The 15,418-nt window shown below is 38.8% G+C and overlaps 1 protein-coding gene across 6 annotated transcripts in view; it reads right to left on the minus strand.

Moving 5' to 3' along the window:
* Nucleotides 1–15,418, minus strand: part of cobll1b (cordon-bleu WH2 repeat protein-like 1b) — a 171,395-nt gene that overhangs the window by 85,750 nt on the left and 70,227 nt on the right. Inside the window, exon 1 of one of the 6 annotated variants that reach the window (XM_072579484.1) lies at nucleotides 156–260. The exons of 4 other annotated variants lie outside the window; for them this stretch is intronic. The gene's annotated coding sequence lies outside the window, so the exon portion shown is untranslated. Of the gene's footprint in view, nucleotides 1–155; nucleotides 261–15,418 lie in introns of those variants that run through there. One more of the 6 variants, XM_072579486.1, reaches the window with a different exon arrangement.

Below are 15,418 nucleotides of genomic sequence, written 5' to 3' on the forward strand. Positions count from 1 at the left end.
ATATTACTGACCAGTTCAACAATTCTAATTTATAACATGCATAATGGTGGAAATGGTTTTGATTATTTTGACAAAAATGAACAAAATGAAGTGAGCAGTAACCAAGCATCCAAATATCAGTAACGTTTAAACAAAGGAGGAGGAAGAAGGTTTACCTTTGTGCTACCTCACTTCTCAGCAAGTTTTTCTTTTGTTCAACGCTTTCGAAGTTTTCTTTCTGTTCAGTGGTTAAGAGGAAATGATTGCTTTTTGAACACACTCGGCTGACCTGTCTTATAGTCCCTCCCTAAACGTGACGTCAAGTTAAGCTGACAGGGTATTTCCTTTTAGCCAGTTCTCCTGACAGTCACTGTTTAGTTAAGGTACATGTGACGGCCCATGCGTGATAGTATTTGCCTTAACCAATTAAGCATCACTGACAATCACCTCTATTCTAACACTATTCAACCTGCTGAAAAGCCTTTGGTTTCTTAAAATGTGTCATTGGCAGCTAATGGGGGGGGGGGGGGGGGCGCAAGACTGGCATTGCCCTGTAAAAATCATCATCACCTTAAAGGCAGGGCAAGATGAACAACTAGGACCCTTTACAAAGTGATTGGTAAGGCTGGTTGGTCAGTAGCAGGAGCAGCAGGATGACTGCTAACCTGTTTGTGGTTTCCACTGGGGGACCTAAGGCAGCATATTCAAAAGATTTTAAAAAGACTAAAAAGGAGCAGCACGGTGGTTTTAGTAGTTTGTACTGTTGCCTCACAGCACCAGGGACCTGGATTTGATTCCAGCCTTGGGTGACCGTGTGTGTGGAGTTTGTACATTCTCCCCGTGTCTGCGTGGGTTTTCACCAAATGCTCTGGTATCCTCCCACAGTCCAGGGGTGTGCAGGTTAGGTGGATTGGCCGTGGGATACGGTGGGGTTCTGGGTGATATACTCTCTTCACAGAGTTGGTGAAAACTCGATGGACCAAATGACCTCTTGCTGCAGGATATGATTCTCTGGATGAGCCTATTGGAGAAGATGTATTCAAAAACTTTTAAACTTTTCAAACTTAGCTTCTTCTGTGTGCCACGTTGAAGATGGTTGGAAGACATGAGGTAGATTATCTCAAAGCTTTCAGATGTCTCCTTTGAGGCGCTGATATCAGTTGGGGTCAAATGGAATGTGGTCAGGGTGAAGTGGAAAAAAGATGCCTCACAGAAAGAAAGCCTGGTTAGAGATAGCAATGAAGTGGAAAGCAAGAGCATCACTTCAACGATTTGGATCAAGTGTAGGTTAGATTCAGTGATTCCACATCATCAGCAGGGGGAGTTTGCCTGCAACTCACCACATCTTTTGCATTTTGCCCGATTACAGTCAGTCATTTCATTCAGTTCATTAACGACTGAATCGATTCATCTCCCTGGCAACTGTGCGAGGCTGAACCAAACTGTTCACAACCTCAGAGACATCTGGCGTTTGACCATATGTCTGCACTAAGACTACTTATTCACACTGTGATAAATCACAGCACTGTCTCTGTCTTAGCACATCTGCTGACAAAATGTTCATCATCAACTTTTCAGTTTTAGGCTGGACTATTTCAATGCATTCCTGACCAACCTTAAATATTCTCTGTATTCCTCTGAAATAGGAGATCAACAAAAATCTCTGCTGCCCATAGCTTCATACTGACTAGGTCACCTAAAATCCCTAAACTCGGTGGCTTCAATTGGTCCCGGTTTAAGAATGTATTTGGCTTTAAAATTCTCATCAAAAGGCATTTAGACAGGTACATGAACAGGAAGGATTTAGAGGAATATGGGCTAAACGCAGGCAAATGGGACTAGCTCGGTTTAAGAAACGTGGTCAGCATGGATGAGTTGGGCCAAAGGGCCTTCTTCCATGTTGAATACCTTTGACTCATTATTACCTATACAGGCCTCAACAGTCTCACCTCTCTCCATCTCTTTCATCTCTTCCAGACCACAATCCTCCAAATATCTGGGTTCATCTAATTCTGGCTTTGTCTAATTTTACAAGAATGTAAGAAAATGTAAACTATCCAGTCCCTCAACTGGGAGAAAGTGAGGACTGCAGATGCTGGAGATCAGAGTAGTGCTGGAAAAGAACAGCAGGTCGAACAGCATCCAAGGAGCAGGAGCACCCTTCCTGACAAAGAGCTTCTGCTTGAAACATCAATTTTCCTGCTCCTTGGATGCTGCTTAACTGGCTGTGCTTTTCCAGCACCTTGACACCCAGCCCTTCAAGCAACATTCAACAAGACAGTGGCTGATCTGCCTCAGGGCTCAAATTCTCTTTGTGCCAGTTCAAGATAACCCTCCCTGATATTACAAAATGTTATCTACCTCCTTTTTAAATACTTTGTGATCTAGCCATCACTGAATTCCTGGCATTTATTACCCACAGAGAAGAAATTCCTTCGCATCTCAGTTTTAAATTTGTGCCCCCTCTTCCTGCAAATATGCCCCCTAGTTTGAGATTCCACCACTTCTCAATATCTATCCCATCAAGCCCCTCAGAGTCTGGCATGTTAATAAGATCACCCCTCATTTGTCTAATCTCTAACAAATAAAAGCCTAAGCTGATAAGCCTTTATATCCCAGGAATCAGACAATTGAATCTCTTTTGAATTGCCTCCAATGCCAGTACATTCTTTCTTAAATACAGGGACCAAAACTGCACACAGTACTCCAGATGATTCACCAATATCTTGTACAAGTCCTTTCTATTTTCAGACTGCTAGCAATAAAGGCCAAAATTCCATTCGGTTTCTTAATTATTTGCTGTATCTGAATGCAAATATTTGTATTTTGTGTACAAGAACACCTAAAGTCTGCTGTGCTGTACTTTTCTTCATTTAAATAATAGTTCACCTTTTTATTCTTCAGACCAAACGCCATCTAATTTGTTTGCCCACTAGTTTTCACTAGTTTGTATGGTTTAATTTTTTTTTATTGGATACTCTCCTTGACTGAATTTATTAACTTGCTATTTTTCCTTCTTATCAAGTTCTCCTTTTAGGCCAGAATAAACCTTTGGTGAGCATTATGAACAATCTACTTATATGTCTGCCACTGCTCAACCACTTTCCCCAGTCTATTTTCCCAGCTTGTTTAAACGTTTCCTTCCTACATCTGCAGCTGTACTTATTTCAGTTGGGGACACTGGTTTGAGACCCCAGTTGTTCTCCCTCAATTTGAATTTAAAATTCTACCATGTTGTAGATAGGTAGATCCTTACCTGTAAGATCTCTTAATAATCTTAACTCATTACATATTACTAAATCTATACCAACCTGCTTCCGGGTAAGTTCTGTAATGTACATGCTAAGAAAAATTCCTGATACATTGTAGAAATTTGTCTGCCATATCACTTTTGCTCATTTGATTTGTGTGCAGAATATAAGCACTAATGACAATTAAAGTGTCCTTCCTGTATGGCCTCCATTATTTCCCACTTGTATAATTTTTCCTCCTTGATCACTTGTTGCTTTGTGTCCTTTAACCAATATTTTAGTTGACATTCATAATCCGAGCACGTGAACTTAATTTTTTTGATCATATGGTTCTTAAAATTTTAATTAGACCCCATCCATTGCATTCACTTTATCAATGTTTTCTGTTACTTAATCAAAAACAAAGTAAAAAATTGGTAAAATGTATCAAGTGTGGGAACTTAACTGAAGAAACTTACGAGGGGGCAAATGCAAGTTTTGGATTTTAAGTATGTTGGCAAACAGAATATAGAGAACAGGTCAATGAACTGCAGAAACAAAGTGCCACATTTGATTATGATCGAGCAGCAATATAGGGACTTGACTCAAATAGCAGGAGGTTTAGGAGCTTAATATTCCTAGCTGAAAATACATTCAGAAAAATGGACAAGAAATCATCAAAGAAACTATTAAAGTACAGGAAAAGGAAACTATTTGGAGATAAGTGGTGAAATTTAACAATTTTGTGAATTAAAAAAATATTTATTTTCATTAAATTATTTGGTGCAGCTCTAATAACACCAAAATCAACTGACATCAGGAGGCAAACTCTCTGCTAGTTGGACACACGGAAAGGTGGGTATGGTTATTGGAGGTCAGTAATCTCTGCTCCAGCAGATCTCTGGACAAGTTGCTCAGACTAGTGTCCTAGGCCCAACCATCTTCAGTCATTTCATCAATGACATCATGAGGTCAGAAGTAGGGATGTTTGTTGATGACTTCACATTATTCAGCACTATTTATAACTCCTCAGACACTTAAACAGTCCATGTTTAAATGCCATAAAATCTGGACAACATTCAGGCTTAGGCTGAATAGTATCAAATAACATTCACTACCAGACAAATGCCAGGCAATAACCATCTCCAGTAAAAGACAATCAAACCACCACTCTTTGATATTTAATTGCATAAGAATCATTGAATCCCCTATCAACATTCTGGAGGTTACCAAAGACCAGAAATTCAAATGGACTCACTACATAAACAAGATACAAGAACATGTCAGAGACTAGGAATACTGCAAGTAACTTACCTTGTGAACTCCCAAAGCTGGTCCACCATCTCCAAGGTACAAGTCAGGAGTGTGCTGGAATACTCCCCACTTGCTTAGATGGCTGCAGCTTGACATCATCCAGGATGAAGCAGCATGCTAGATTGGCATCGTAACCATAAACATTCACTCCCTCCATCACTGAGGCTTAGTAGCAGCAACATGTACAATCTACTGCAAAAATTCACCAAAGATCCTGAGACAGCGCCTTCCAAACTCAACCATTTCCATCTGGAATAACATAGGTGCAGATATATTGCTCTTCGCTCAGTGTCCCTAAGGGCATTGAGAGTCAACCTACAGCTCCTGTACTTCATGAGTTCAGGAAGGCAGCCCACCACCACCTTCGAGGATAACTAGGAATGGGCAATAAATGATAGTGATGCCCACATACCAAGAGTGAATAAAAACATTGAAGAACAATAAAAGATGTTACACAACTGAATGTATACCACACACTACTGACTAGTGCTCAGGAGTTGGAAATTTCTGGTATTTACACAGAATACTACAATCAAATGTACTTGTTTGTCAAGTTTAAGTTAAGCAATTTGGATGTACTGCCCTCAGAATGGACAGAATTCAGTAAAAGATGGAGTCAGAGAGCTTTATAGCATCAGATTACATACATGTGATGATATCAAATTATGTCCCTCAAAAAGCTTATTGTTGATAGGTTGCAAGACACAACACAAGTGCTCTCAGCGCAGAATGTTTTATGTAATGTCTGCCCCTTTATGCTGCTTCAGGAGTCAGACTACTTCATCAGATATTTCTGATGCCTGTGAAAAGACCCCAAAGTCAGGGTAACCTACCACAGACACAGTCGCCACAAAATTAGTTGGGCAGGATCAAAATCTGGCTCCTTTACATTTATGCTATTGTGCCACCAGGAAAAATCTCCTACTAAGATAGAAACATTTCTTCATCTCTGTTCATGATCTACTATGACTAAAACTAAATCAAAGAGTACTCACACCAGAACCACTACTGATCATTCTCAAAGCACAATATGTAGAAGGTGAGAACAATGGGATAATCTATTGCTCCACAACACAACACCAAGTGTGCATTTTCACCGCTGGACCTAAAACAACACAGGGAGAATCAAAAGTAGACTGAGTTACCTACTTTAGGACCACAACGTGTAGCATATACCATTTCATAAACAAAACTGCATAAAATTAATTTATTTATGTCAATATGCTGGAAATTTTCTCACATGAAACTAAGTGCATAATTAGGCTTGCAGTAAATTATTTCCAGCACATACTTTGAATATCATATCAACAATTTAAGGAAAGGTGATTGAAGCATGAGATATTTGCTCACACTCTCATTGTGGTGAAAAATGTATCATGAGGTTTCTATCAAACAACAATATTCACACTGCATTACAAGTTTCATTTTATTTCAGTCTCCCAAGCTAGCACTTATTTACCAAACAGCGATCTGGACGGTGAATTACATATTTGAATGACTTCAAATACACATCATTTTTGTCTGTTCTGTACTTACACTTCTGCTATTGTTATGATCCTGGCAGAGACTAATAATGTTTTAAAATATATTTTAATTCCTAGTAGTCAATTTGAAGAAATTACACAACAAAATTTTTAAATGTTAAACATTGCAACAAGTGAATTAATAGCACAAACATTACTTGGCAATTCATACACTAAACTACAGAAAATATAACTAATATCTTAATGCAACCAATGCATCAACATTGCATTTCTCCACACCTTTCAGCATCTTTTCAGTAGAATTGCTGTCTTTTCAGGAAATTATCCAAGGTCACCTTTAATGTCCATTATGCCAAATCATTCGGTCCAGCTTTCATCAAAAATTATTCCCTTCAGTCTCCTGCAAAATCCCTAACTGACCTCTAACAGCATGGTTTATCCCAAAGATTCCTTCCAGCAGCCAAGTCAAGACAAACCTTTCAGAGTTCTTAAATTCCTGCCAGTTCTTTTTCCATGGCTACAGAATGACCTGTCATTAGTATTTCAGTCAGATAGTAAGGAAAAGGCTGTTGTGTGTTAGTTTGCCATTTCTGTTATCTCTCTGTCTATCTGTCGGTCTGTGTGTCTCTCTCTCTTCCCCCATCCCGTCAACCCCATTTCCCCTCTCCACCTCCCACTCTCCCCCCACCCCCCCTCAGACTCCCCTCCCTCTTGGTTTCTGTTCAAAAGTCTCCACTGCAGATATTCTGCAATAAATGGAACATCTGCTTTGGTGTGTTAAACCTGGCATGTGCATTTCAACAGATCGCAACCTGGGCCTCCCCAGTCTTCGTTTTACTTGGTTATTTCAGGCAGAAGTCAGAGCAGTTCACATGGTTCTTTTCATTATTTCATTTTAACTTGTACCAAAGAGACAGTTTAAAACATAGGTTATGAAGATGAGCTTTTGTAGATGACTAAGTGTAAACATTTTAGACTTTAGCTAAAAACATTCCACTACTGTAAAGCAACACTAAAATTAATAGGTAAGTTATATGATTCAGCTGAGGTAACAAAATAATATGAATAACATGGGCACAACGGGATTATTTTCATAATACTTCATTGAGAACCATCTTGATATCCAATTTTGAATCAGTGACCATGTTTGTTAAACTTGAACTTCATCTGACACACCTTCAGCGGCAATATTATGAATCAAGCAATATTCATGTCATCAAAACCAGTCACCCCTGGTTGGGCAGAATCATGAAGCTGTAGCTTCAAAGCCAATGGGCCTTCACAATATGAACAGGGAATTATATTTTCATTCATCTTCAATTAAGTCAGAGTTTTCATTTCTCAGGTGTCACCTATTCCACTCAACCACCACTGTCTTTCTGACCCAATTTTCCTTTTCGTCCTTACAGCCGTTTGGTATGTGTTTTCTTTACACTATTTTCTTGGACCTTCGCCTTTCCTGTTTTTAACAATTTGCTCTCAGCAACAGCAATAGTTTCATTTCAAAATTGCCTACACCTCAGCAAAATGAGTCCATTCACATCATATATAGACAAACCATTGCATATACTGCTGCTCACCGTGCTTTAATGTGTGGTGTAATGCCTGGGCATAAGCCATGGTGGCTTCTGCTTGGGCTAGGATGCTGTGTAAGGGGCTGTTCAGTAGCCCGTGGTTGAAAATGGACAACAAAATTCTAAGACTTTCTCCCCTGAGATAATACAATGCAATTGATTGCATATCTGCAACTACATTCAGGTTACATTAACTCTTAGACATATTAGCTTTTACCAATTGAGATAAAGACATGTCTTTCCATCAAGAGACCACAGCAGATCTAAAATGATACTCTATCAAAGGCTTTATGATATCATAAGACTGGGCTGAGCTCTGTGCAGCTCAAACATTTCAACTCTTTCAGAATTATCTTAAATAACATTTCCATCATTTTTGATTCTAACCATATATTACATTTACCACTACTCTTTCTAGCTCCACAGGTATTTTGATTTCACAAATTTGAGCTATCTGGAGGTTTCACAATTCTTCCAGAACACATTTATTTTATTTTCTAAGTCTAGCAGATCTTTGGCTTATTGACTTTGATCTTTAACTTGAGTGATCTGTGAACCATTAATATCATGATGTTCCTCTTTGGGTTTGTCCGGATGAAGCACTAATGGACGATGATTGCGCAGTAAGACATTGTTCCTTCATACAACTTCCTCCATTGTACAGACAACACACAAACATTGCTCGTCTGCTAAGACCCCCTTCCATGCTCATTGCCCTTGTTCCGATATGTTAACTGGTGTGCATGATGGCATTTGAGTAGTGTGGCTTGTTGCTATCAGTAAAATTGTTTCTCATTAAAAACATGTTTATAGTCTTTTGGACTTGGCTGCAGCAAGTGCCTCTTTGGTGAGATGAAAAGTCAAGTCTTCAATTTTCACCCCATTAGTAATTCAGATGGTGATAAACCATACTAGAGGAGGATGGACCAGTAATTTAACAAGGCTGCATTAAACTATTTTCTTAAAGCAACATGACCATTTATGTTCCATGCTCAACTTTCCCACTTGACAAGTCTGGAAGTGGCTGTAGACTGGCTGAAAGACCCAGTAATAAACTGTGCTCCACTAAATATAACCTCATTGTGGATCCCAAGTATAGCAACTTCATGCAAGATCTTGACAACTGCATCTGTGGTGGTTTTGTTTCCCTTCAATCCACAATGACAAATACTTAACAGTAAGGCAAGAAAATCCATCAAATACAAATAGATAATTTCCCAATCTATCCCAATTTCTGACATGAAAAATAGTAGGGATCTGCGACTACTAGTGTTCAGGCCCGTGAATAGTGCAAGTTTCATAGTCAGCTGAGGTAATGAACTCTTTTGAGCTAGATGGCCGCTAGATTGATGCCCAAACCTTGGTTCTACATATATCACACATAAGCACCCACAAATTGAGTCGTGCTGCAGTGACTTTATACTTGTACTACATATTTAAACCATCAGCAGCTTGTTGAACCTACTGAACACAGCAATGTATTAATTTGTTCTGCTTCCACTTTGGAATTTAACTTTGAAACACTTCTGTATCTTTGAACCAGTTTTCTCCATGAAGTCCCGTCTATGTCTGATTTTGAATCTGTCAGAAATATTGTGGGATTCTTTTTTTACATTACTTCTTACTTCTGTAAAAGGCAATTTAAATGTGTATAATTTCAATACTGTTTTGATTTTAATGTTCTAAAAGCTTGGCTTCTTGTACTCAGAAATAGTTATTTTTAAATTACTGTAAAGCTGACTAGCACTGTTACACATCTTCTACTATTTGCCAGCCTTTTGTTAAGTTTGTATCACCATTGAACTGTAGCAATATTCTTCTAATAAATATTTTCTTTTTAAATTCCATGAATCATTTCAAGGGCTATAAACTTGTGTCTTCGTAATTTTGCAACTGAACACTAACTACCTCATTTCCATATACTTGCATCTTATGAGTGCTCCAATGCACCTTATTTTTACACCACTTGCAATTCTCCTCTCCTTCAGCAAGAAACTCGACAATGCAAATTCCCAACATACAAATCAGTGGCAGCTGCAGCTCGCTGAGTGCTTGTCTGACAAAAAACTCAACTTTGTTTCCATCCAGGGAGAGAAGTGTAGCAGATGTGTTTGGGATGCTAAAACATGTGTGTTCCTCTCAAAGTCATTTACCATCCTGACCTGGAATGCTTCATCATTCCTTTACTGTTGCTGAGCCAAAATCCTCAGAATCCTTCCAAACTACACTATGGGTGTACCTACACCATATGGATTACCGTCATTCAAGAACACAGCTCACCATCACCTTCCCAAAGGTAATTAGGGGTAGGCAACAAGTGTTAACTTAGCCAGTAACAGCCACATCCTGCGAACAAATAATTGATGTCAAACGAACCAACAATACAGATTGTGTTACAATACATTATAGTAACAAAACACAATACTTTTAAAAGATACTAACAAGTCAATTTTTCAGCACTTTCAAATACAGATTTTACATTCAGTCCACTCATTATAACTAATTATAAATCATACTTTTTTAAAAACTAAATTTATTACCAATTAATACTAATTTCAGAGTATACCACCGTTCCAATAACTGTCAAAATATTTCACTGAAAACTAAATATTAAAAAAAGTACATCACATTTTTAAAACAGATAAAATATAAATTTGGACTAGTTTTGACAATTGATAAGAAATATTGCAACTCATCAACTATTCCCATCTAATCATTTTTCTTCTAAGCCTGACTGTGTTTCATTAGACCTTTGGTCATTGCAGCAGTTTTACAGCTTAGTTTCTAATTAGAGTTTAACCTTGTAACAAACAATAGGTCACAAGCTTCCTCTCATCCATGGAACAACTGTGTCAGAAAACAAAAGGCCAACTTTTCCTTTCTTCACATTGTGCATAGGAAGGGAGTGTATGCAACTTAAACATACAGCTGCGAAATTAGTTCCTCTTGTCAAAACAAAATGTGTAAAATTCTTCCAATCCAATGAAATGAAACAGGGGACAGAATTTTCAGCACATCGGTGACTTTTGGGATTCCTCAGGCAATGATCGTCCTTGGAGGATGGGAGCTAATGGAAAGGTTGGTCAATATCAAGAATGTGACTCCCACAATAAAACCGGTTTCAAGTTGAGTGATTCTAAACATCATATCTCAGATCCACCACAGCACCTGCCTCTCATTTTGCTCAATGCACCACATCCCTCACATTCACTCAGTAACACTACCTTGCACTCAGAATTTACTCCTCTTATAACTTCCAAAGTTTCCAATCAGACCGCCTGCACATGCAAACACACATATACACTTTCCAAATATACCATCCACACATGCACCTCTCTGCAACTTTGCAATCATACATCGATTCAATTACAACAGGCACAAACCCAATAACACTGATACACATTCACTGATAGGATTCATTGTTGGCCTGTTCACCGAGCTGGTAGGTTTATTGTCCTGTTTCTAGGTAACATCATCAGTGCTGTGTTGCCTCCTGTGAAGTGTCGTTGTACTATCCCACTTTGAATTGATGTGGTTCTGTCTGGGCTGTTTCTGGTCAGTGCCTGTTCTAGTTTTCATTGCAGCAGTTTGTAGATTGAGTCCAGGTCAATGTGTTTGTTGATGGAGTCAGAGGATGATTCCCACGCTTCCAGGAGTTCCCTTGTTGTTCTTTGTTTAGCCTGTCCTGTATCATTGTGTTGTCCCAGTCAAACTTATGGCTCTTGTTGTCTGTGTATGGATACCAGGGAGAGTTGATCATGTTGCTTGGTTGATAGTTGGTGTTCATGGATGTGGGTAACCAGCTGTCTGCCTGTTTGTCCGACATAATGCTTAGTGCAGTCCCTGGTGAGCTGCTTTGTAAATATGGCTGTTGGTTTGTGTGTTGTCAAGATCCCTAGTGGTTGGAGCAGTCAAGTTGTCAGTTCCAAAATGTTTAACTGGGGCAACATAATGATACTAGGACAGGCTAAACAAAGAACAGCAAGGGAACTCCTAGAAGAATGGCTTCATCCTTGCACTCCTCACACTGGACCCCATATACAAACTGCTGCAATGGAAAACCAGAACAGGTACCAACGGGAAACAGCCCAATCAGAATCACATCAATTCGAAGCAGGACAATAAAGCAGTGCTTAACAGGAGGCAACACAGCACTGACGGTATCACCTAGAAAAGGTATGAAACACCCACTGACAAACGTACACTTGGCGAACAGACCAGCAACAAATCTAACCACCTCCCGAGCTAAAGAGCTTCACAAATACTTTGGACATTCACTGATAGTCTGTACTCCATTATGTTGTAAGTGACCTTCTACTGCACAAAGAAAATGCAAAGGATTGGAGGAGGAGTACCAGATAAATTGGCACAGATAGTACAGAATCAATGATACTCAGTCCTCCAACAGCCATTCTGAATGATGCTACCTCGTACACCATCAAGGTTCACTTCTCATCCTAGAAGGTGCCATGAAAATGAAAGTGCAATCAGAATGACTGCAAACTGCATATATTATGGCTGTGTAAAGCAAAAACAAGGAGCCCTCGAAAATTGAAGTTAATGGAAATCAGGGGAAATTTTCCACTAGTTGGACTCAATTACCACAGAAGGAAATGGTTGTAATTGTTGAAGGCCAATCATTGCAGTCCTCAGAGTGCTGGGGTGCCTCATTGTCAGGTCTCGTACCTAATCATCTCCAGATATTTCACGAATGATTTTTACTCTATCATTTTCAGGATGGCAAACTTCAACCAATGGTGTGTCACAGCAATGAATGCTGGGGCCAAAACTATTTACAATATCTCTGTGACTTGTGTGACCAGTGAATCAAGTTTCTAGATGATACAAAAATAGGTTTGGAGAGAAATAGTGAGGATGACACAGAGTCTGCAGAGGGATACAGACTGGTTAAATGAGTAGATAAAAACTTGGAAGATGGAATATAATGTGCAATATGTGAGGTTTTGCACTTCAGCATGAAGAATAGAGAAGATGATTATTGTTTAAGTGGAGAAAGACTGTGGAGAACTGCAGCAGAAAGGGATTTGGAGACCTCATGCATAAATCACTAAAACCTAGCATATAAGCTCAGCAGGCAATAGTGAAGGTAAATGGAATTTTGGCCTTATTTCACAGCGAATGGTGTACAAATAGCGGAAAGTCTTGCTAAATCTACACAAGCCACAAGTCAGACCACAAATGGAATACCGTGGTGGTTTTGATCTTTTTATCCAAGGGAAGATATACTGGCATTGGAGGCAATCCACAGATGGTTTCGTAAGATGAACACCAGACATGGAGGTACTGCTTTAGGAGTAGAGTTTAAGCAGGTTGGGCTTGTATATTTACTGGAGCTTAGAAGAATGAGACATGAATTTATCAAAACATACTAAATATTTTGAGGAGAATTGTCAGGATAGAAAGCAGGTTATTTCTCCTTGTAGAAGAGTCTAGGATTAGAGGGCATTATCTCAGAATAAGAGGCTATCCATTTAGTACAGAGATGAAGAGAAATTCCTTCCCTCAGATGGCAGTACATCTGTGGAATTCTTTACTGTGGGGGGTGTCACAGCTTGATTGTTCAGTAAATTTAAGGCTGATATGGACAGATTTTTAATTGTGAGCGAATTAACAATTTTGGAGATAAGGCAGGAAAGTGGAGTTGGGGATTATCAGATCAACCATGATCTCACTTAAAGACAGAACAGACTAAATGTACTAACTAGCCTACTTGTGAACCTACACAGAATCCCCACCGAATGGAAGCAGGCCATTTGGTCCATTGAATCCACACTGACCCTCCAAAGAGCAAACTAAACTTTAGGATGGAAACCCCACCATCTGCAAATTCTTGCCTATGTCATGCAGCACCTTTAGAACTGTAACACCAGTTCATCACTGAAGCAGTAGCAGAAACCTGGAACCTGCTCTTTAAGGCACAATTCATGTACTAATACCAGATGGACAGCAATCATTTACCATGAAGAACCATCATCTTTCCCCAAGGGTAATCAGGGATAGGTAATCAATGTTGACCCAGCAATGCTCACATCCTATGAAAGAATAAAAACTTCTCTGGGAAGATTCTGCCAGAGCCACGCTTTCCATATCAACAATCATTAACCACATTTTATAAAACATCCTTCATATAGTCAGAAGATATTTATGTAATGGGGAAAGTCATAGACTTACTTAACACTTACAAAACAGATCTGTCAATCTAGTCTATGGCCAATGTTTAATGCTTCATACTTCTACTTCAAACTTCATTCACTCTAATCAGCCCATCCTTCTAACTCTTTCCCCTGCATTTAAGTGTACTCCTATTATTTATCTTCTCATTCACATTCTCTCGATCATCTGAATGGACATCCATAATTGATGAATGAAACCAAGTGAGCATCAGATGCACTTGCCAAATTAAATTTTAAATTCTGATTGACGTATATGTTAAATATATTCCATTCAAATGTAAACAAGTGTGCCTTGCTTAAATTCGGTATACAAGGTCATTTGAGGTGATTCATAAATGTAGTGTTCATTACAAAAATTATCTTGTAAAAAATTAGTCATATAGAAATCTAAACTTCAGATTCAGAGTTCTAAAAACAGAACCTCTAGACTTATCACTTAAGTTTCCAGTTAGACTGCCTAGTTTGCAGTTGTCAAACACTAAGGAGATATCAATGCTGATGTCACCTTGGAGACTGTGCTTGACATCCTGCTTCCAAAGAAAGCTTTTCAATATTTTGAAAGCAGTGATTGGAATGTATGTGAGGTTTGCCTTGTGGAATACAAGCAAGTGCCATGTATCTAACCATCTCTATTTCCTACCATCCTTATCTCCAAGGGCAGGGCAGTTTAAGCTTAAAGGTAATGTACTGCACTGGTTTACCATTGCCTTCTGCAGAATGGGAAACTTTCCTGCATTTACAAGATATATTGATAGGTTGATGTCAGCCTGTAAATCCTATTTGGACTCATTGCAGCACTTCCCATGGTGAACAAGTCCGAAAGTGAGACTGAAACCTGGGGTTTCTGGCCCAGAAGGAGGGACACCACAAGTCCTCTCATGGTGGTGCAGTACACTTATAAGGTACCATAGGCATTTTGAAAATATCAACTGAAACAAATAGCAATGCCAAATTCAATTACCTAAGGAAACACATCACATACATTCAAGGTATTCTAGAATTTTGCAATATTATGCAATTTTCTATCGGTGAAATTGCTTTCCAATAATTAAAAATGTAACTAATCACATCTTCTGAAATATCAGTCCTGTACTATATGGTTCTATGATTATACTTGGAGTGTTATTAGCTCCTTAATGATGCATATACTTCCCATATTTAGATTTGCCGAGCAAAACTTGTCAATTTTTGAACCATAAAATCTTACAACGTACAAGGTCACTGAGTCCATCATGCTAACTCTTTGAAACAGTGGTCTGATTTAATTCACCCTGCAATTAGCTGCTCTTCAATACATGGTCAATAATCTTTGGATGCTTTTCCTCTGCACTAAAGAAAAAGAAAATCTCAATCTTCGAAAGTTTGCAAAATTATTGAATTCCCCTATTCTTCATATTGTCCTGGTAAATCCTCTTTTATATCTTCCCCAAGAGACTGACAACCTTCAGAAAGTGTTGAATAATATCCAGAATCTGACCAAGATCTTAACATTGAAGCGTAGAGATTCTAGTTGCACTGAATGCCCCTATTTATAAAGGCAAGATTTCTTAAGTGTTTATCAAGTTGCCTTGCAACCTGCAAAGCTCAGTATATATGCATTCCCAATGCTCTCTGATTTTCACATGTCTCAAATCTGTTCCACT

Source organism: Chiloscyllium punctatum, chromosome 10, assembly GCF_047496795.1.
Source record: "Chiloscyllium punctatum isolate Juve2018m chromosome 10, sChiPun1.3, whole genome shotgun sequence".
NCBI classification, from domain to species: Eukaryota; Metazoa; Chordata; class Chondrichthyes; order Orectolobiformes; family Hemiscylliidae; genus Chiloscyllium; species Chiloscyllium punctatum.